General features: G+C 41.9%; 1 long non-coding RNA gene across 1 annotated transcript in view; it reads left to right on the forward strand.

The window, feature by feature from the left end:
• LOC140458624 (uncharacterized) overlaps positions 1 to 24,077 on the forward strand; it is a 47,201-nt gene extending 23,124 nt beyond the window's left edge. Inside the window, exons 3-4 of the long non-coding RNA XR_011953623.1 lie at positions 21,791 to 21,860; positions 23,561 to 24,077. This is a non-coding gene — a long non-coding RNA (uncharacterized lncRNA). The remainder of the gene's footprint in view (positions 1 to 21,790; positions 21,861 to 23,560) is intronic.
• Positions 24,078 to 24,422: the final 345 nt, after the last annotated feature.

The following is a 24,422-nucleotide window of genomic DNA, read 5'->3' on the forward strand; positions in this document are numbered from 1 at the left end:
ATGGTCAATTCGCCTGACCTACGCATCTTTGGATTGTGGGAGGAAACCGGAGCACCCGGAGGAAACCCATGCAGGCACGAGGAGAACATGCATATTCCACACAGACAGTAACCCAAGGCTGGAATCGAACCTGGGACCCTAGTGCTGTGGGGCAGCAGTGCCATCGTGCCACACCTTTGTTTTGGTTCTTAGTCTGCAGGCAGGAGCTAGGAAGCTGAATTCAACGAGAGGAGAGCGTACTAGAACTGGGTGTGGAGGGAAGGAGTGAGGAGATTGGTTTGGATTTCAGTTCACAGAAGGGAGAAATTGTGAGACTGAGAATTAAAGCTTTGGGGGAAACAAAGAAACTACAATTTAATCCTATAATTGTCTTGTGAATTTCCATCCTGTGTTAACAGTGGTGACTTGTTTTCTCTGTTGTAGAGTACTGAAAGGGCAGATTTGTGGATGAGAAATTCAAATTGAATTTCCTGTTCAGTTTTGATAGTCACTTGATCCGTGCCGATCTGAATATCATTGGCATTTTCATCTGGAAGGAAAGGTGTGCATTCTGTCCGTGGGCGAATATTTCAAATCTCAGTGTGACTGCAAAAGTACTGAGACGCAGCCAAGTCCATGTCAGCATGGTGAGTGTGGAGAGAGATTTCATTTGTTTTTAAAAGTCTGAAAATACATGTCACATTTCCAAGGAACAATTAAGTTACAGATTTTTTTTGTATGAGGACAAGTTTTTAATTAATCATGCAACCAGAAAGACAGAAGGTAACCTGCAGCATGGAAAATACTATGAAAACGGGATTGTTGTAAAGGGGTTAATTATCGATCATGGCTTGTAATCCGTTGGCGATGTCACGTCTGTTCCAGCGCCGTGGGGAGACACTGGAAATTAGATGAGTGCAGTGTAGGTTTCAGTTATTCAACTGGAAAAGGTGCAGAAGAAATGGGCTCAGGGGTCTGAGTTAGAGGGAGAGGTTGGACAAATGAGGATATGTTTTTGTTTAGAGCAGAGGAAACAGAGGGGAGTCCTATTTCTGGCAGTGTATAATATCGTGACGGGCTTGGGTAAGGTGAATGCACTCAGTCTTTTTCCCAGGAAATCAAGGAGTAGAGGACATCAGTTTAAGGTTAGAGGTGAAATTATGAAAGGGAACCTGAGGGGCACCTGTTTTACACAGAGGGTGGTATGTATATGGACTGAGCTGCCAGTGGAAGTGGTTGAGGTGGGTACATTAACAACATGTGAAAGACATTTGGACAAATACATGGATAGCAAAGGGTCAGAAGCAGATGAGCCAAGTGTGCAGGGAAATGGGGTTAGCGTGGATGGACATATTGGCCGGCATGGGCCAGTTTCGTCCAAAGGGCCTGCCTCTGCTGTAGGACCCTGAATCCAAGTATATTTACTATTTCTTCCGCTATCTCTGATAACACCCTGGGATGTATTCCATCAGGGCAAAGAGACGTGTCTACCTTTAGCTCCATTAGCTTAACCAGCTCTAACTCTTTCGTGATAATGGTTATTATCTAGGTCCTCACCTTCCTCAGTCTCCTTATCCATTACTGGCATGTTCTTCGTATCCTCCACTGTGAAGACTGACTGCTGTGTCCTCATTCCTGAACCCTGCAGGATAGGAATAACCAGGCACAGAACTCTGAGAGGTCGTCTTTGAGTCTTTATTGATGAGACATGGCAGTTACCTGGATAGTGTACAGGCAGAACACCCCCAGGTAGCATCAGGTAACTCCCCGCCAGTCCGATGTATGGCTCCCATTCTTATACCTTTGTGGTTTGTAGTTTTGAATGGACGCTGTCTCTCAGTATTATCTCCGTGGCATTGGCAGTTAAAAAGTCGAGTTAAGCTCAACACTTTGTGGTTAAACCACATACCCCTCCCTCAAGCCCCTGTGGCTCAGTCAGGTATCTGACAGGCGGTTCAGTTTCAGTGCGGCTGTCTGTCAGGATTCTGATGTGGAGGAGCTGGGGTTGGGGTGGGGTGGGCAAAGTTAAAAACCATACATCACCAGGTTCTAGTCCAACAGGTTTATTTGGAAGTACAAGCTTTTGGAGTGTGCTGTGATTTTGAACTTGATCAGGATTATCTCTATGGTAACAGTTAAGTGCTTCAACAATTCCAGAGGCCATATATTCCCCACACAATAGGTTCCCCTCTAGCAGTGTAAACTGCTATTCTAGCCCTGGGGATAGTTACTCATCACTTTTCTCCCTCAATCCCATCTAGGTTTCTGTTCATCTTTAAAGTTTTTCTAATCTCCTAATTTCTCCTTGGTCTTTGCCAATTTGTATGCTTTCTATTTCAGTTTGATAGACTCCCTTATTTCCTGAGCCACCCACAGCAGATTACTCCCTTTCCTACAGTCCTTCCTTTTCACTGTTATATACTTTTGCTGTGTAGTTTGAAAAATTCTTTGATATTCCTCCACTGTCTGTCAACTGTCCCACAGTAAAGTCTTTACTTCCAGTCTGCATTAGCCAACTCCTGCCTCATCCTATTGTAGTCTCCTTTGTTTAAGCACAGGATCTTGGGATTGGATTTAATCTTCCCGCTTTCCAACTGTTTCTAAATTCAACCAGACTTATCACAAGTCTTTTATCAGATTACGAAGTGAGGTGATGTTACCTGGGTGTTTTGGTTTTCATCGTCAGAGACCTTGGCTTTGTAATAAAGTACAGGATAGATATTCAAAACAAAGTATTCTGGACGGTGTGAATGTACTACACAGTCTAAAACCATAAATCACTGTCTCCCCTCAGTTTACATGATTTGGAGATGCCAATGTTTGACTGGGGTGCATAAATTTAAAAATCTCACAACACCAGGTTATAGTCCAACAGGTTTAATTGGAAACACACTAGATTTCAGAGCGTTGCTCCTTCATCATGATCCAATTAAACCTGTTGGACTATAACCTGTTGTTGTGTGATTTTTAACTTACCTCAGTTTAATCCACCTGACTATCCTGCTTTTTCCAAAAATCTCCTTTGGTGAAGGCGGTGATTTTTGGATTCATCTTTCCAGTTATTACCCGTAAGAAGATAAGTACTGGGCACAGGAGAGGCAATGCAGCCCGTCGAACTAGCTCCACCATTTAATAAGGTGATGATTGGGCTCACCTCGGTCTCAGCTGGATTTTCCCACCTGCTGTCTCTCACCCTTCAACTCATTGCGAAATCAACATCTATATCTCCTCAGTAAATTTGCTCATTGTCTTGGCATCCACCGCATTTTGAATAGGGAATTCCACAGATTCACAGCACATTGAGACAGGTACATTCTTCTTCATGAGTATAGAATAGAATCCCTACCGTGCAGAAACAGGGTAATCATCCATGGAGTCCACACCAATCCTATAATGAGCATCCCATTCAGACTCACCCGTTCCCTGTATTTCCCATGGTTAATAGCTTAACCTGCACACGCATGGATACTGTGGGCAATTTAGCATCGCCAATCGACTTAACCTGTACATCTTTAGACTGTGGGATGAAACTGGAGCACCCAGAGGAAACCCGCACAGATACATGGAGAATGTGTAAACTCCACACAGTCGCTTAAGACTGGAACCAAATCCAGGTCCCTGATACTGTGAGTCACCAATGCTAACCATTGAGCCACCTCTGCTTAAACTCTACTCCTCCTATTAAACTCGCCACACCCCAGTTGGCTGAATCTATATTCCTTACATCAGAAAATCAGCTTGTGGAAGCAGATGTCTCCGTAAAACCCAGTGACAGTCCATATGTTCTGTGTATCTGAATGGGGATACTATACACAACACCCTCCAATCCACACTTTTCTTTCACTTTCCTGAGACAGGGCTCCAGTGGCTTCATGGGGACTACAAATCCCACAATCCCTGAGGCAGGGACCACACGTGTGCGGGGAAATTTTGGCTTTAAAATGTTGTAAAAGTTTTTTGCACAGCAAATAAAATTAAAGAAAATAAATTAAACTGTCTGAATATAACAGTTTTAAAGCTTTCAACCTCTGTAAAACAAAAATTCTGTCTATTCCCAGACGCCATCACTTTCCAGCTACTCAAACTCCAGGGAAATATTCCCTCCCTGTCTGAACCTTTGGTTGATTTAACTGCTTCTCAGTTCTCGTTCTGTGAGCTGTGAAGCGTTCTTTTTCCCCATTTCTCCGACCCAGAAATATGATCACAGCAACCTTTCCACCATCAAAATCATCATTACGCCATTTTGCTTTTGGTTAACATATAATCACCAGCAGTGCAAAAGTGAGGACCGCAGATGCTGGAAAACAGAGCCTAGATTAGGGTGGTGCTGGAAAAGGGCTTTTACCAAAACGTTGATTTTCCAGCTCCTCTGATCCTGACTGACCTGCTGTGCTTTTCCAGCACCACTCTAATCTTGACATATAATCATCAGCAGTAAACCATTTATGTAATCAATTAAATATTTATAAACAAAGCCCATTATGGGCCAAGCAAACCATTACAAGTGAAAGAGTGGGAAGGACTAAATCAAAGTAGAGTTGGGGGGAGGAGGGGGCAGCGGTGGAGATAAAGCACTATATCTCCTGCGGTGCCTACTTCAATCTGAAGGCAGAGAAAGCATTGATTCACACCACATGCTCCTTCTCCAAGGACACCCTGCTGTGTAGCCTTTATCCTCAATCATAGAATAGAATCCCTACAGTGTGGGAGGAGAGCATTGGCCCATCAAACCCCACCGACCATCCGAAGCACATCACTCCCAGAGCACTCCATCCCTGTAACCCTGCATTTCCCATGGTTGATCCACCTAGTCTGTACGTACGTGGACACTGTGGACAAGTTAACACGACTGATCCACCTAACCTTCGCATCTTTGGGCTATGGGAGGAAACTAGAGCACCTGGAGGGGGATCCACACTATCATGGGGAGAATGTGGGGACTCCGCACTGGCCGTGTACAAGGCTGGACTCCACCTTTGTACCTGATGCTGTGAAACAGCCGTGCTATAGTCACAATTTAAATAAAAACAAATGATACCTGCTCATTGTCACATTGCTGTTTGTGAAGACTTACTGCCCAGAGAGACATCCTGAGGTTCAGAAAGTGGCAATGTAAGTTCAGTCACCTCCAGCCCAATTAATGTGGTTAACAACAAAAACATCAATACTCCAACAGTGTCATCATGTACAAGGTCCACTCCTGACTCTGATGGACAGTAACATCAGAATCAGAGTCCTGCAGTCCACACGGAGCAGGGGGATGACCACTTCCCTGTGAGCACTCACTGGGCTCTCAATCGTGTTGAAGACGCAATAAATCCCTTGTCACACAGAGGGGTGAACTGCTCCTACCCAGTGTGAACACGCTGGGGTATCGGGGGGTGGGATGAATAACTGAATCCCTTCTCCTATACTGAGTATCTGAATGGTCTCTCCCCCTGTGTGGGCTCACTGGGACTTTGCAGGTGGTGCATTTGTGTGAATCTCCCCCCACACTGGGAGCAAATGAATGGCCTTTCCCCAGAGTGAGCTCGCTGGTGTTTCAGCAGGTCACCGAGTGAATCCTTTCCCACAAACTGAGCAGGTGAATGGCCTCTCCCCGATGGGAATGCACTGATGTCTCCGCAGGTGAGAGATTTGAATGAATCCTTTCTCACACATGGAGCAGGTGAAGGGTCTAAATCCAATGTGACATCTCTGGTGCCTCAGCAGATTGTAAGATCGAGTAGTTCCCTTCCCATACGTGGGGCAGGTGAACGGCCTCTCCGCAGTGTGACTGTGTCAGTCAGTGTCGCGCTGGGAGGTGTAAGTGAATCCCTTCCCACAGTCCTTACATGTACACAGCCTCACCTTGGTCCAAACACATTGGTGTCTTCCCAGATCACATGACCAGTTAAATATTTGACCACATGCATAACATAGGAATGATTTTTCTGGGCTAGAAATGCTGCTTTCCCCTTTCATATTACCGATAAAGATCAGGACCTGCGGAATTGGTCGACTCTGCAGTTGATGTGATGTTAAAGCTGAGATTCCCATCTGGAAACTCTCTCTGTCTGCAAAACAAGGTTTCCCCTATCATTACTACAACTCCCAACACCAGCTCTCCCTTCAGTTCCCCTGAATTTCTAAATTTGGACTAATGCATTGACCTACTTATGGTGCCTTTCTCTCACTTGTATCTGAAAGTAAGTTGGGGCCATTTTGAATAACGTTATATACTTTACCAGCAGAACTCATACTTACTCTGTCATTTACGATTTGTAACCCATGGGAAATTTGTTACCATCTCCGATCACCGTTATAATGCTCTGACCACTTCTCTGGAGCCAGTGCAAGTCAATTCTAACAATTACCAATAGATTGTATCTGAACGGGATGCCCCCACAACACTAGGCACTCTGACACTCAATGCCCATCATTTAAGTTATTTTTCTTAAAGCCCCTCATGTGTCTGGCAATCTGGCAATACAATCGAAGATATTTTATACAGTAACCTTTCAGTCTCAATTGCCAGTTCCAGTCCTTGAAGCAGCCAGGAACATGCCAGTGAATTGAATTCTAACAGCAGCATTGCCCTGGCAGAAGAGATTGAGGAGAATGAAGCTGTCTTCTCTGGACTATCTAAACATGAAACTTTTGTTCACCGAGACTCTCATTCAATCCTACCTCTTCACAATCCCTGCTCTGATAATTCCTTAGAGGGTTCAGAATGAAATGTCCACAGAAGGACAAAAGGAGGCTGATTGACTCATCAGATCTCCAAAGGATCACCTCACCAAATGCCATTCTTTACCTTTAACCCATAAACATTCCCATTCATCCCCTTCCAATAACTGTTCAATTCTATTCTCGTCATTGTACCTGGCTCCACCTCGCTCTTTGGCAGTGCATTCCATAAACTTTCTCCGCATGAAACCGTTTTGTCTCATGTCACCTGCTCCTTTTGTCAATCCCTTTCCATCGGTGCCTCCTCATTATTGATTCTTCCATGCATGTGAACTGTTTCTCCCAATCTACTCTCACTAGATCCCTCTTGGAGATATCTTTACCCAGTATCTCCTGGGATGGTGAATATCATCTCTCCCGGTCCCAGGAGACCAGTGAGAAACCATTCAGGTACTCTCACTGTGGTACTGGGTTCAGTACACCATCCAGCCTCGCTGTACTCCAGCGAATTCTCACTGGGGAGAGGCCATTCACCTGCTCTGAGTGTGGGAAGCCATGCACTCAGATATCCAGCTTGATGAAACATCGGCGAGCTCACAACTAACCACAGCGATTGGATTTGTTTTGTTTGTTCATGGGATCATGGCATCACTTGCTGGGTCATCCATTCTAACTGCCCAGGAGATGGTTCCGAGTCAACCACATTATTCAGGGTCTGGATTCACATGTCGGCTGGACCAGGTCAGAATTAGCACAATTTCCCAGACCCAGTGACATGAAGATTTCTGGTCTATTATCCTATTTCAGAAATATTGATGAATAATGTTTGCAGTTGAATTAAAAGTGGAAGACCAAAATGGGTTTTATGCTGATTGAGCACATCCTCATATTTTCTCAGTTATTATTGACAGTCTCATTCCCCTCACACCGGAACCTGTTCCAGAGAGTGTTACAGAAAAGGCAGAATGGTCAGCTGCAGCTGGTCACCTGACCCGTCACTGGTCCCAAAGGTTCACTCTCCACAGATGCTGCCAGATCTGATTTTTTCCAGCAATATCTGCTTTTGTTCCTGATTTCCCAGCATTTGCAGATGATCAGTTTTTCAATATTCATCTTGTCTGTTGCAGAGGAGTTTATTGATGAGTTTGGAGGGTTTTGAAAATTGCAAGTTAGTCCACAGATCAGCCATGATCATCCTGAATGGCAGAGCAGAATTGAGGGGCTGAATGGCCTCCCCCTGTTCCAATAAAAGTTGTCCATCTGCAGCTTGTGGTAACATTTCCCCTCACTGCTCACTTCACATCCATGAGGAACACACTGTTACTGACTGAACAAACCTCCTGTGTTTGAACTAAACCTGTTCATGTTCAGTGGCTCCCTCTCCGGCCACGCGCATTTAACTCTCATCATGGAATGCTGTCTCGTGTTACTGCGGGAATGCCCACAAGGACTCATCCTGGAGTCTGTATCCCCGGGATCCACAAACCCCGTTTATTTCCTCCTTCCTCTTTCATTCTGGCCATTGAACTGTCAGTTTCAATCCATTCTCCTGTCATGCTCTTCAACATACCATATGGGTGGACTATCAGCAGCTGGGATTTAATGAAGGGAAGTGGGGATTAGGCAGAAAAACTAAGAGAGGTGACAGCAAAGAAAGCTCTCATGAAAATAGCAGAGTTTCTCCGTGACCCAGTGAGTGGTGAGGCACCTGAGATTGTGGGGGGAGGCAGATTCAATCAGGGATTCGGGAAAACACTCAGACAATGACTTATCCATCTAATTGTTAACTCAGACAGATAGACAGAAAGAAAGATGCACATTTCGATAGCACCTTTGATGACCTGGGGCAGTGAAACATGCTTCAACCCAATGATTTCAACTTCAAATCTCTGAAAATACAGACACAAAGCTTCCTACTTATACCAGGTTGTCTCTCAGCCTCCTTTTTTCTTAAGAAAAGAGTTTTAAGCTATTTAACCTTTCCTGGTGATTATAACCTCTGCGTTTCTGTCAGATTTGTGACTGGACCTTTATTTTCCTGTTGTGAGTGATGCTAGTAGCAGAAACAGGTGAGGGGTTCTGGTTGGAGTATTTGTATTTACAAATTCATTCCCACCCTCACATACAGTGTGAAATTGCTGTAAAACAGAAGGAAAGGACTGAGTGAGCACCCACAGTAACACCAAGACAGCGTGTCTACCTGAGCTGAATGAACCTGGCATTAGGAAAATGTGACGACAATCACAACTAATTAGAATCACAGAATCCCTTCGGCACACAAAGAGACTATTCAGTCCAACGAGTCTGCAATGACCTGCTGCCCCACCCTACACCCATAACCCCACATTTACCATGGTTAACCCAACCCACCTAACCTACACACTACAGGCCATGTTAGCACGGCCAATCCAGCAAACCTGTACATCTGTGGGAGGGTCTCAAATTATGTCAAATTATGTCTCAGAATTGTGGATGAAGGCTCAAAATACTTGACTCTGACACAAATCCTCTTTTTTTTTCAAAATAAAATCTAGGGGAAACTGCAGCCAGAAAGATTTCCGATTATCTCATGAGGAAGAGAATTCAAAACTTGTGCCACTGACCCGGGGGTGCAGTGAAGTCACAGAGGTCTGGGAACCATCAGAAATGTAACAAGTTGTGAGCAAGGTGGGGGTGAGACAAGGACAAAAAGAAAGTCTGGCACATGGGGGAAGGCAGGAGAGATTAAACAGCAGAAATCGTAGTCCCTCAAGGCCACAGGGCTGGGAAAGAGTTAGGGCTGGGAAAGAAACCAGGAAACAAGGTATGCAGCTATGAAAGATATATATTCTAAAAACAGATTATAACAACATAGAGGGCAGAGTTCACAGTCTGAAATTGTTGCTCTCATTGGTGAGTACAGAACGCTGTAAAGCCTGGATAGTTCTATCACAGCCAACACATGCAGGATGGGCCACGTGGCCTCAATCTGTGCTGTAACTTTCTGATAAATTTATTCTGACATTTGGAATTCAGCTCGGATGATGTTCATAAATTCTCAAATTGGACTGTAGTTTAATATTCTGGAGAAATGTTAAATAAATCACAATGATCCCATTCTGCAGACTTTAGTCCACAGCCCTGCATGTTCCAGCATTTCAGTTACATCCATGTCCTTTTATTCTAATGTGATGCTGGTTACTCCCTCTGCCACTCCATCAGTGAGTTCCTGCTCCCCACCATCTCCGAGTGAAAAGAATTCGTCCCTCCCCTTCTTTCTGAGAATTAGTTTCAATCAAAAACCTCCAGTTTCTGACCTCTCAGTTAATGAATAGCTCCTTCCTATCCACTCGATCTGGATTCCTCAGCATTTTATCACTTCAATTAAATCTCAGCTCATCCTCCTCGGAAATCATCCCCAGCCTATCCAACCTTTCCTCAGAGCAGAAATTTTCCAATTGTAGAAACATTCTGATCAATCTCCTCTGTACCCTCTCTGGTGTGATCACATTAACCCTTGAAGAAGGGGATCAGAAGTGTGTGCAGTACTTTAACCGCAGTCAAACGAGTGTTCCTGACATTTCCCCATGACACCTCCGTGTTCTTGTGGTTGTCGCTCAGACAAGAAGTGTCCTGGTTTTTCCACATGGAACTGGATATGCACTCCATGGGGCTGGGATTCCGTACCATGTGTTTATTTGTTAACTAATCCTATATTAACTTCAGATTAAAACAACATTATCAGATACCTACCAATCAATTTATTCCATTATACACATCACCTTACTTTTTAAAATCTCTTTAAAATTATTACTATCTAAACACAACAGGCTTTAAGTTGCTGATCAAGTATTCAGATGTCTCCACTGTTACAATCACTTGAAGATTATCTTTACCTTCAGCTACATTTGGTGAATTGAACACTGATTGTAAATATATGAATATCAAACGGACTTGAGTTTTATGATAATTAATCCAGTCTGACATTCTTGTTGGTTAATATCTTGAAGAGAACTGTCCTCAGAACACCAGCTGTGCTCTGACTTCATTCACAACTGGATGCGGTTGGACTGCAGATCTTAGATCTGTTCTGTTGTTTCCCGGATTGCTTCACTCTGTCTATCACTTGCTGCTTATGCTGTTTGGAACACAGTAGTCCTCTTTGGTAACTTCATCAGGTTAACACCTCATTTTTAGGTATTCATGCTGCTGTTACTGGCATGCCCTCCTGAATTCTCTCAGTTGAATGAGGATTGATCCTCTGGTTTGATGGTAAGAGGCAAGTTGGGGAATATGCTGGGCGGTGATTCTGTAAGCTTTGTTGGAGTACAATTCTACTGTTGGTGGAAGGAAAGAGCTAAACTCTTGCACTATAAACCGTATATGCAAGAAGCTACATGCAGTATCATGAACACTGATAGGCCAAGACATGAAATACGAGCATCACTGTACAATGATGCAGGATCACAACTGCAGCAAGGGGCGATTAAGATCCAACTTGACATAGGAGTAGGGAAAGAAGCAGCTGATCAGATTGTCTCATTCATAGTCACAAAGAGACTCTGTGAGATTATTGTACTGTTGGAGGTGAGGATGGAGGAGATCGGGGAGATGGAGAGCCCTTCTACGGAAACTAATCTGTCTGAGAGTTATGGGATCGACTTGATTGCCATGCATTTAATAGAAAGCTAATTGAAACTGTTTTTATCCCCAAAGGATAACAAGACAATAGAAACAAACCCCAGAACACATGGTTCAGAGATGGGTGTCAATAGCCCAGCAACATCTGACTCCTGCAATTATTCAGCAAACGTATGTGTGATTACCCTGTTCTGATGAACCAGAAAACCGCTGTTCACTCTGTGCAGATGGACAGTGATGTGGGGAAGTATTGGCCGAGTGGTATTGTCACTAGACAGTTAATCCCAGGCCCCAGATAACGTTCTGAAGACCTGGGTTCAAAGCCTGCTGCAGCAGATGGGGGAATTTGAATTCAATAAAAAAAAAGCTCTGGAATTTAAGGATCTAATGATGACCATTAATCGATTGTCAGAAAAACCCATCTGTTTCAGTAATGCCCTTTCAGGAAGGAAGCTGCCATCCTTACCTGGTCTGGCCAACATTGTGACCTCAGACCTACAGCAATGTGGTGGACTCTTACCTGCCCTCTGGGCAATTAGGGATGGGCAGTAAATGCTGTCGGGCCAGCGACACCCTCATCCTGTGAATGAATAAAGGAAAATAAAAGTCTGTACCCAGTGTGAATCTGTACATGTTCAGCAATGTTGTGAACAATTCCAAAGCTACGTTCTCTATATCCAAAACTTTATGAACTGCCAAAACTATTATTCATTACTTGGTGTGAACAAGAGAGAAAAAAAATCCTTCAACTTGTGTTTATGAGTAAATTCACTGGTGTCTCAGCAGGATGGATGCCTGAGTGAATCCCTCCCCCGCCCCACCCCCACACACACACAGCAGGTGAACAGCTTCTCCCCAATCTGACTGGTTTGGCCAGTGTCCAGGTGGGATGGGTGAAGAATTCTCTTCTGGTATTCCTCACATTTCCAGTGTCTGTCCCTAGTCTGGCTGCACTGGTGTTTTGCCACTTCAGATAAATGCTGGCAGACTGTTATACACACCGTTAGTAACCGCCCCCCCCCCCCCCCCCCCCCCCCAGAACCCAGTATAAAGCAGTAAACATTATCTCCTGCTGTCGAAGGACAGCCTGTATTGGTCTGAGTAGGAACACTGAGCAGATTTACCTCAATGACAATTTAATCGGTGATCAAAGCAAGTTAAGCAAGTCCAAATAAAATGCATTATAGCACAGAAAGAAGCCCATCAAATACAAGCTGGCTCTCTGTAGCAGAATCCAACATTCTCATCCCCCATCCGTCCCCTAAACTCTGTGATTTTATTTCCCTCAGATCTGATATAATTGTTTTTTTTATCAATCATTCATCTTCTCTGCTTGCACCACTGTAATAGGCAGCATGTTCTGCATATTTCCAGCCAATACAGTCAGCAGAAACACTTACTCATCTCCCGCTGTCTCAAAACCTTACATCTGGTCTTAATTCTTGTGCCATCACCTATCAAATACAGATATTTTTGTCTGCTATATCTAGGTCTGTTATAATCTTATACAGCTTTATCAAAAATATATTTAACTTGTTTATTTCAAAGAAAATAGCAATCTTTTCAAATCAATCTAGTGACTGCATTTTCCTCATCAGTGAACCACTCCAGTAAGTCTGTACTCCACACTCTGAAGATCACTTATATCCTTCCTTGTTAATGTCTGTTTTGTTCCACAAATCTAGACGACACAAGTTTTCTGTACAACAGCAGTAGCTTTATTATCGGACAGCTGGCAAGAATTTCAAAGCATCTCTAAAGAAGCCGAGTGTCTACTTGTACCGACTCATCTTCACGAATCTCTGCCTTACCCACAGAGACAGTATATTTAATAAGAATTAGACAAAGGCATATCAGTCACATGGGTGATTGCCATTAAATAGTTTAAAGCTGGTAATTATGAATTTACAAAGCTTGATGAATACCAATGTCCTGTGGTAATGTGTGATGGATTACAGAAACTGATTATCGTATTGTCCATGATTATGTGTTGACAGGAAGAGATTAAGGCAGAAGGGTTCTTCTTTCAGTAAATGGGGGATTCACTTACCTATGCTCATATGGAGGGGAGGGAAGACAATGGGAGCAGGAGGCAGTTTAACAGGGTTGTGCACAGGGCTCTCCGTCTTGTCTGGAAAGGGCAAATAGTTCTATCTGGGGTTATGTTGGAATCCACATGTGTGGCTCCAAGAGGTTCTGTTTTGAAGATACGGTCTGCCTCACCCCTACTGAGGTATTCAGTCTGTATTGGAAGAGTACAGGCCTTGTACTCTTACAATACGGCAGGAAGACCTTTGGCAGGAGAATGTTTAACCCTTGAGTCGCCAATGCATCCTGAAAGAGAAGCAAAGTATGGCACAGGCCCCTCTGTGCTATTTTAACTTCCTCATCCTGACCAGGAATCCGTTGACCACAATTGGATGCAATGATTGACTGTGACCTAACTAGAACTTTGTCAATGGTCAGCATCTTTTCCATGAGTATGTTATCATTCCCTCTATTAATGAAGCCCAGCATCCTATACATTTACTCAAAACACTTTATGTTCTCTCTCCTTTAAGGATTTGTACACATTGTCCCGCATTCCTGCTATCCTGCTCTCTATGTCTGTGCCATTCAAATATATATTCCCTTTCTACATTGCTTCTCTCAAAATGCATCAACTTACTGTGTGTTCTAAAGAAGAGACATATTATACTCAAAATATTATCTCTCGCTCCACACATTCTCCCCCCGGAAAACAGAACAGGACAGCACCGGAATAACCAGCCCACCATGTCTGTGTGGATCATGATGCCATTCCAAACTGATTCCATCTGCCTGTACATGATCCATATCCCTGCCACCCCATGTCCGCTTATCTGTCTGTCCAAATGCCTCTTAAACATTGTGATTGTTTCTGCTTTTACCATCTCTCAGGCAAGTACATTCTAGTCACTGACCATCTCCTGCAGAAGAAACTTGTCTGACACAACTCCCTTTTAACTTGCACAGATGTTGTTGGAAATGCTGAGCAGGTCATGCAGCATCTGTGAAGAAAAATCCGTTAATGTTTCGGGTCCGGTCCCCCTTCCTCAGAAATGTTAACTAATTTCTCTTCACAGATGCTGCTAGAACTGCTGAGCTTTTTCAGAAACTTCTGTTTTTCTTTCTGGTTTACAACATCTGCTGTTCTTTCGCTTTTCATTTCATTTAAACTTGCCCCCTCTCCCCTTAAATCTATGGCCTGTGGAATTGGTAATTTCCACTTGGAAAAAGATTCAGATTCTTCACTCTGTCTGTGCCTCTCGGATCACTCCACAGCCACTGACTTTCCAAAGACAACAATCCAAGATTTTCCAACCTCTCCCAATCCAGGCAACATCCTGGTAAACCCATTACCACCCTCTCCAAAGCCTCCACATCCTCCTTATAATGCGGTGCCCAACACAGCCCACAATACTGCAAAGGTGGCCTAATGACAGTTTTATATTCACTCCCCAGACAGAAGAAGGCAAGCCTGCCATCCACCTCCTTCACCACATTCAGGGAGCTGTGAACTTGCACCTGAAGATCCCTCTGTATATCAATGATGCTCAGGGCACTTCCTTTTAGTGTATACATTCCTCTTACAATGAGCTGCCAAAACGCATCACGTCACATTTGTCTGAATTAAAATCAATCTGCAATTTCTCCGCATAACCTTCCAACTGATCTCATCCTTGATGTTTCCTTTGACAACATTCTTCACGATTCACAACTTCTTCACTTTGTGCCATCTACAAACTTGCTAATTAAGTCGTTTACATTTTCAGGCTAATCATTTCTATGTATTACAAAGGACAGATGTCCCAGCTCTGACCCTTGTGGAACAGAGGCACTGGTCACAGACCTCCAGCCACCAACATACCCCTGCACAACTGTTACTGGGAGAAATATCAAAGAGGAGCCTTGAGTTCTGTGCTGAGCAGCACGACCAATATTTATTCAGAGCTCCTTACTAATGCAGGATGGAAGAGTTCCCTCTCTGGAATTCTGTGACTCCCCCAGCCAAGTCCAGCATTTGGATGCGTTTCTTTCATATGTTCCACTAATATTTCCCCCCTGACCCGATCTCCTGGGTTCGGGATGTCAGCTCGGATGTTTATGAGCTCCCTTTCCCAGTCTCTGATTCTCTGTCCGTCTGCAACTTCCCCTCTCAGCTCATGCAGTTGCTTTGTCAGTTCTTTCACAAATTGTTTCACCCTGTCCTTGCCATTGTACATCTCCTGCCCTCCCACTACCATACCCTCTGGCAGCTGCATAGTCCATCCGGTCACTAATTCAAAGTGCGATTGCTCAGTTCCCTTTGCTGGGGCTGACGTCAGTTTCATTAGGATTGTGGGGAGTACACTAACCCATCCCGGCCTGTCTCTGTCAGGGCCTTAGTCAGACTAGCTTTCAGTGTCTGCTTCATTCCTTCTACTGTCCCTGAGCTCTGGGGGTGGTATGTGAGATGGGATTTCTGCTCAGTACCAAACAGGCCAAAGAGCTGCTTAACTTCGTTTCCTGGAACATGTGTCCGTTGGTCAGAATCTGCAGGGGAATGCTTCCACCCACTGAGTAAACCTGTTTATTAAGATTTCCTTCCCTGGGATTGGGATGGGGGTGTATGTAAAATCCATCTGTAATTGTTCCCATGAGCCCCTGGGTCCCTGCTGCTGCCTCCATTTTATCCTGATTGTTTTCCCTGGCTCACACTGTGTACAGACTACACCCCTTCGACAAAACCTTCTTGTTCCAGAACACCCCTGTAGTTGATCATCCGATATTGCATTTTATCCTGCTCAATATGGGCCAGCCCATGATATGTTTTTAATAATGTTTGTCTTGTACAGTGGCACTGCTGGATCATCCTATGTCCTATTACTGCCCCACCCTTTTCCCATTCCTGTTTCTCCTGCTGTGGGACTGTTTCTTGAAATGTCTTTAAACTTTCCTTTCTCACTTCTGTAGCTCCTGTCACTGCATCCTCCTCAAATGTCTGCACTGTTTCAATAAATATGCTCACCCATGCTCACTGCCCCGTTGGTGTGGAGTTTCTACTTTCCTGTGAGCTCTAATCTTCATTACTGCTGCTTCACTGGGAAAGTTAGCTGCTGCCACTAACTCTGTGACTTGTTCTTCATGCTCAATGTGGCCCCCAGACAGGGTGATATACCTTCACCCAGCCCAGTCATGAACTATACCAAAGGCATGCTGACTGTGTGCATTTTGCCTCCCTCACCACTGGTTAATGTCCGCGCTTCTGCCAGGGCTCGTGACGGTTCTCTATTTCTGGATAATTCCTCACAAAGTTCCCACAATAATTAAACAATCCTAAAGTTTGCCTGATGTGGGTAGATAATTTTATAATCATAGTTTTTGTTCCCACTGGGACTGTCCCCTCTCCCTTCCTGATTTGATTTCCCCAATATGATGTCCCAGTTCCGTCTCTCCCTACCTTCCCAGTTACACTCTTTGTGCGTTAATTTTAAGCCTGGCCTGGCTAACCTGATCCAATACTCTGTCTAATATCTGGATATGTTCTTTCTCACCGCTTGAGGTGATGAGGTGTTGGTAAGATCAGTGTGACGAAATCCATCAAACACACATCGGTGGGATATACTGGAATATTGCGGGATCCCTGAGGTAATAGTATCCTGGTGGACTGTTCTCCTCGGTCAGTAAACACCACTCTCTTCTGCCATTCAATGTCCACAGGTATTGACCCAGACTATTTCCAGCTTCTGTCAATCTATCACTGTCATAATTACTGCCTCTTCAGCCCCAGCTTTGATGAGATCCTGTTTGTGTGGGGAGTGAGAGGGCCCTCGATCTCTACAGGGTCGATAGATAACAACCCACTTTTCTGTTTGAGTTACACACACTGCTGAGTGGGTCCGAGCTATAACCCACCAGATTCTCTGACTGTCCCAGTCTCCCTGCAATGTATCTACTCCGGAGAGGTTGCCTCTCCTTTTCTTTCTGTCCCAGTCCTGGCCGGAGCATCCCCATGTTTAAATTCGGGTGTTGATGTCAATAGTTGCCATTTTAGAATAAATAGGAGCAACTCCCAGAATGGTCCCTTCTTGAGTGTCACACCTCCATATCTGAATACGTTTTGTCATACTCCCGGTCTACATCGGGGCAGGTTTGCTTCATCCAGCTTCCTAGGTAACGTCTCCGACTGCTCTCATTTTAGTAATTGAGGGGGTGAGGGGTAAATCCTTATCGGTAACTGACAAAGATGCTCTGATGTTAGAATCATGTAAGTGTTGGTCCCTTAACAGGACATCAATGAATATTCATGGGCTATGCATATATCTACATGAACACAGGCCACTCACAATATGAACAATCTCCCTCTCTGTGCATACGTTCCTCGTCTATGTGCCCTTTCCTGCTTCCCTTGTAACATTGTGGGTCTGATTACCCTCCCTGTACTGCAGCTATTCCCCTGTGTTTCTGTGTTTGTCTCAGCTCTCATGGCCCAATTCAGAATGTGGTTAGAATTATCTCCCACTGGGAGTCCCATGTTTATAATTACAGTTAAACAGTGTCCCATGTCATCTTTTAAATGCATCAAACCGATTTCATCATCACAGGTTGGGGTTTGGTAATCCCCTGTGGTCCTTACACACCTCAGGCTTCCTCTCTGTGTGATCCTCGATATTACCCTTGGTTCCCCGAGTCACCAAGGTTATTTTAGCCCATTCAGCCTGTCCCCTCCCCAGTGTGTCCCTGTAATATCTGTAAATGCCTGGCGCCATGGATCAGCTGTACTCTGGGAGGAACCGTCTCGCACCCCATCCTCTCATTGCAGGTACAGTTTCTGCTGTACACTTCAGGGCATCTTGGGCCGAGGGAGGGTCCACACATCATCTTCGGTGAGACTGTGTACCTCTACTAATTCATCCATATTGTCCCAATAAGGCCTATTATTACCATTTCTCTATCAGGCTGGGTGTTCATTCACCAACATCTGTTATTCAGCGGGTAAACGGTTCAGGTTTGGTTTCTTTCAGTTCCCTTTGTTGCTCCCTACTGTCTAAGTTGAGCTTTGATGCCCAGCGATGCCATAGACACGGCCTTCTAGACCTTATAGGGCGTTGGGTCATCCCACCCATTGCTGTCCCTCTGTCCATACGTGGGCGCTTTGTCATCTAACCCATTCCAGTCAGTGTCACCATCCTCACTGCCTTCTGAGGAGAGCGAGTCACTCGGTACCTCCCCCACTTTAACTACCACGTGCCCCTTTGGCTTTAAGGCCTCACGTCTGAGAGCCACCACCTTCACTTGTTCCTGTTTCCCATAATAATGTAACATATTCCGTCATTCCTGGAATAAAACAGAGCAAAATGTGAATTTGGTTTTACTTGAAATATTAATAATTTGACATTCACTTTACATACCTATAGAGGTGAAAATTCTACTTTGATTATTTAAGTGAATTTAACGTGATCATACAATGAAAATAACAGATAATCAACGACAATGAATGAACTGAATAATATGTGATATTTTGTACAAGTTCTTGCAATGAAAATTCAATTTTATTTAATGTTTGTCACCCATTACAACATGGGCATTCTTATTAGGGAATAAAGTAATGGAAGGATATCAGAGAAAATAATTTTCTTCCTAATTCAGACACAGATGTTTGAACATCGATCAGGATAAAGTTAAGTAAATTAAAAATATATGTTTCTACCTGTAAACTAATTGAATGAAGTACATTACTTCTGTATTGTCTGCATTTTGAGCAAAAGTCATTTCTTTTCAATCATTACTGGATGGCTCATTTATTGTCCTCAATCCATCAATCCAGCTGTTAGATTTTAGTCTTCAGTTTACCGATCTTAATGATGTCTAATCAACATCAGAGCAAAGTGCTTTTAAAATGTTGAGTCAACTTATTTGTTCAGATTACAACATTTATTATGAATTCATTATCCTTATAATAATTACAGAATAATTTGTTTGTCTTTCTAACATGTATAGTCAGATCCATATTTTAATTTACTCCATTGTTTCATTTAATCCATTGTAACAATACTATTGATTTCAGCTCAAGTATGCCACAATGGAACCAATGATTTTGCATCCAACATGCTTTGAAAACTGACTTTTGCTCATTTGAATAATCACAGTAATCTCAGCCTTATAAATTCAGAGAACTGTAATTACTTTTCACTGCAATGATTACTGTTCACGTCTACACATTGCACAGTCACATAGCAACATTAAATATCTCCTTCTTTGAAGTGCACTGATATATTTTCAAAAATCTATGTGTTGCTGATATGTAATTATTGTTCAGTTCAGTAAGGGGTATAAATGTGCAATAATAGCTCAGTACGTGAACTGATGTGAATATATTGCGGTGGACAAATCTCAATCATTGTGAATATCAATTTTTATTTTAACCATGGAAACACAGTTGAATTAATTCAATTATATTTCACTTTAATGCTCGCATTCATTGTATTTCTAATCACAATAAGAGTGAACTATTTCATGTGACAAAATTAAGTAAAATTCATGTCACTTTTTCATTGACACAAAATAGAAATAACATCTGTTTTTGCTTCCTTTACCCATCACAGTCAAGTTTGAATTGTAGAAAGTTAGACTGAGACAGCGCGGAAACAGGCCATTCAACCCAACTTGGCATTCCGGCCAGGTTTCCGAAACTAAACTAGTCCCATTTTCCTGTATTTGTCCCATATCCCTCTGGATGTTTTCTATCCACGTAACTGTCCGAAAGTCTTTTAGATGTTGTAATCGTACCAGCCGCTGACTTTCCTGTCACATCTCATCTCAATATGCCAAACACACGTTGTGAAAAGAGTTGCCCCTCAGATCCCTTTTAAAACTTTCCCCCTCACCTTAATAACATTCATACTTTAATCAGTGACCTGAAGCAAATAAATTCAAGATATTGTGACCATTATAATCAACAACAGATACAAGTTGAGAAAATGTTGGATTGAAAAGTAATTCAATTGACACTTAGATATTTTCTAATCAACTCTGAGGTGCTTTGACACATCTCTGTTTAAGATAGGAATTGAACGCCTGCCTCCTGGTCTATTAGCACAGACATTACCAGAGCTCTCCATAATGTTCCCATGCAGGAAGGGCTGGACTATAATCACATACTTACTGTGGTTACTCACAGGGAAAACTGCTCAGATATTTATCATGATAATTGGACTGGGATTGTATTAGACAGTTCCATTGTGTAATGGATAAAAAGAAAGATGGAACGAAGCGACAATGATCTTAAATAAATATAAGTCTCATGATAATCAAATAAGTCAATATGTTTGAAGCAGTTATTCATATACATAAATTAACATTGACCTACTTTGTAATGCACATGATTTGGAAATAAAGCATTCGCCATTCAACGTGACTACTCAGCGAAAGACAACTTTCCTCAGCTTCACAAAATTGTGATTTCTAAGAATTCAAGATTTATTGTAAAAGAATAGATCAAACATTTGTTAATTCAGGTTTGTGTACACAAGAAACACGTGAAATTTAAATAATGTTTAATGTGAAAAATAGTTAGCTCTTTTGTAATAATCAGAAATATAGAAATGTTAGCATTGAAGTGAAATACAATCAGTACAAGAACGCAAAAAACTGTGGATGCTGGAACTCGGAAACAAAATCAGTAATTGCTGGAAAACAACTCAGCAGGTCTGGCAGCATCTGTGGGAAACATTCAGTGTTAATACTTTGGGTCCAGTGACCCTTCCTCAGAATGCATTTTTGCTCACAGCCAATTCACTCTAACTAAGCATCCACACTGAAAATTATTTTGCTCAGATTAAGAGATTGGAGAGTGCAATATTGTTTGTCAGTTGATGTATTGAGCCATTGTTCCACATTGACAGCTGGATATATTGCATTCAAACAATGATTAACAGTTAGACATTAGCAATAATTAGTTTTAAAATGGCTCAAACCAAATTTAAGGTCGATAAGAAAATTCTTATTGCAATGTAATTGTGCAGTATATCGGAAAAAAACTGAAATATTGAAGTGAAAAATAATTAGCCATCTCTTAATTGATAAGGCTAATTAATAATTGTTCCATTAATATGAGAATTCAAATGTAAGAGAATGAGATAGTTACTATGAGTGTGGGGTGAGAAAACTTTGGTTGATTACACGTGTGTTGACCTGAAAAGAATGTTAATATTTCATTATGATACTGGCACTAAGAAATAATGGATTCAACTAAAATGTGAATCTCATGATGGTGTGAGAATTGAAATGACAATTAAATAATAATTAATGTCAGAACTCAACACGTAAAATGATTCAATATATTCAAAGCAGTTTGTACTGGATATTCATTAAGATCAGTAAACTGAGAATTAAAATATTTGGTTAATTTAAAACAAAAATTACATCTTCAGAGATATTCATCAGAATTGTTTTGTCATTGAAAAAACCTCATTTATTCAAGAATTCTGCATTTCCCTCATTTTCTGTCTTTTTTCCACAGGGATCTGGACTGGAACCCTTCTGGTTACGATACAAATATATAGAAGTGACATGAATTAAAATCTAATTGGGTGAGTTAATAAGCTCGCAGATGATACAAAGTATTCGCACCTGCACTAAAATGCAGAAGGTTGTTGAAGAATGCAGCAGGAGAAAAAGATAAACTGCAGCTATGGGCAGAGAAATTAAAGGTAAAGCTTAATCCATACAAGTGTGAGGTGTCTCACTTTGGGAGCTCAAATATTAAGGAAAAGTAGATAGTTAATGGCAGGACCCTGAACAGCTTTGTTGTTCAAAGGGATCTTGGCGTTCAAGACCATGGCTCCCTGAAAGTGTCCATGCAAGTAGATAGAGTGGTAAGGAAGGCAAATGGCATGCTGGCCTTTATTAATCAGGGAACTGGTTACAAGAGTCAGGATATCATGTTGCAACTTCATAAGACTTTGGTTAAGGCATACTTAAAGTATTGTATTTACTTCTGTTCGCCACATTACAGGAAGGATATGGAGGATTTGGAGAGGGTACAGAGGGCATTTACCAGGATGCTGCCTGGATTTGGAGACGCTGCTTTTTTGTGGAGTGGCGGTGGCTGTGGGGAAGAATTGATTGAAGTCTATACAATCATGAGATACATAGGTAGAGTTGTCAGTCAGGAAGTTTCTTCCCAGAGTTGAAACGTCAAAACTATGAGGCAAGCATTTCAGGCTTGGGGGGTGTGGGTAGTTCAAGGGGCATGTGAGGGGCAATTATTTTTTACACAGGGAGTGGCAGGTGTCTGGAATGAACTTCAAGGGTTGGTGGTGGAGGCAGATACATTAAGGCTATTTAATGTTCATTCAGATAATTTGGATGGATATGGATCAAGGGTCGGCAGAAGGGATGAGTTTCTTTTGCATTATGTTCAGCATTCCTGTGCTGCACAGATTTTTGAGAGAAAACTATTATCTCACTCATATGACATTTAATCTAATCAATATTTAGCCACTGGTGTCAGAAATAGGAAGAAAATAAGTAGAGAACGAACTTGACTATAATCTAAAGATAGAGTCAATGACATTTACAGAGGTAATTTTTTGATTTTTTAAAATTATAATATTAATAACTTTGGAGATGTGTTGAAAACTTTTGCAGTTACTGATGTGCTGAGCCATTTTTAAACTGAAGATTGGACTAGAAACGTGTTAGAAAACTTGAAAATATTCAGTAAGGTGTGATGCACATCATAATTTAATCCATTGATTATTACTGTCAATACTACAATAAAAAAAATCAGGTCTACATCAAAAAGCATCGATTTTCCATCCAATGCTCATTGGAAATATTGGAATACTACTCATTTCAACAATCAAAGTAATCACAGCCTCATCGATTAAGAGATATCTAATGACATTTCACCAATAATTACTGTTTATTTCGAACAAACAGCAATGGGAAGTTTCTCAATTACCTTCAGTTCACTGACAGCATATTTATAATTTTAGTTATTGCTAATATCTAACCACTGATCAATCAAGAAAGGGATAGAAAAGTGGAATTATGGCTCAGTACATCAAGTGATGGAAAGATATTGCAGTGTTCACTCTCCCAATTATTGTGAATATCGATGTTTCTTTTGATTTGATTATATTTTTCTTCAACACAAAGATTTATTGTAATTCTGATCACAGTAAGATTTAAATATTTTAAAGCTAAAAAAAATTAAATTTGTGACATTTTTTGTAAACAAAAAAAATAAAATTTACAGGTGTTTGCTCTTTCCTTTATCAATCAGAATACATTTGGAATTGTTGCAAGTTATACATTTGTGGAAGGAGAGAAGATGTCTGCAGCTGAATAGTCACAGTGAATGACCTTTTCTTCTGATTCCGTCCGACTGCTAAACATTCTCATTATCTTTTTCTTTATAAGAAAAACTGTTTTAAACGTATTCGGCAGTTGTATTTTTTATGAATTTACAATAAGCTCATGATATGTCGATTTATCTTTCTTCCAATTATCCTGATATTAATTTGTAAGTAAGAGCATATGTGCTTAGTACCATTATTATAGTGAATTACTAGTTCATTCTCAGTCCATGACACAGAAACAGTCTAATTAATTCCCAGCCCAATTATCAGAATGAACACTGGTTAGTTTTCATTTGAGTAATCCCAATTGATTATAATCCCACCCTTCCTTGTTGGGACGATAACGAAAGGCACTTGTGTATCTCTAGTAGTGTGTCTCCTAAGAGACCAGATCACCAGATGCAGAGCCATAGCCTTGAAAGCTAGTCCTTCCAAATAAACATGTTGGACTATAACCTGGTGTCATGTGATTTTTAACTTTGTCCACCCTCGTCAAACAGGGAGAAAGTGAGGACTGCAGATGCTGGAGGTCAGAGCTGAAAATGTGTTGATGGAAAAGCGAAGAAGGGCTTATGCCCGAAACGTCGATTCTCCTGTTCCTTGGATGCACTCTAGTCCAACACTGACATCTCCAAATTATTGTTGCACAAAGGAATTGTTGTAATTTTTGAAAGAAAATGTGACTTTAATTAAGATCTTTAACACATGATTATTAATCCTTTCCCATATTAATATAATATAATTGTAATTGAAAAAAAATGCTCACTGTACACGGCACACACAACC

Source organism: Chiloscyllium punctatum, chromosome 33, assembly GCF_047496795.1.
Source record: "Chiloscyllium punctatum isolate Juve2018m chromosome 33, sChiPun1.3, whole genome shotgun sequence".
NCBI classification, from domain to species: Eukaryota; Metazoa; Chordata; class Chondrichthyes; order Orectolobiformes; family Hemiscylliidae; genus Chiloscyllium; species Chiloscyllium punctatum.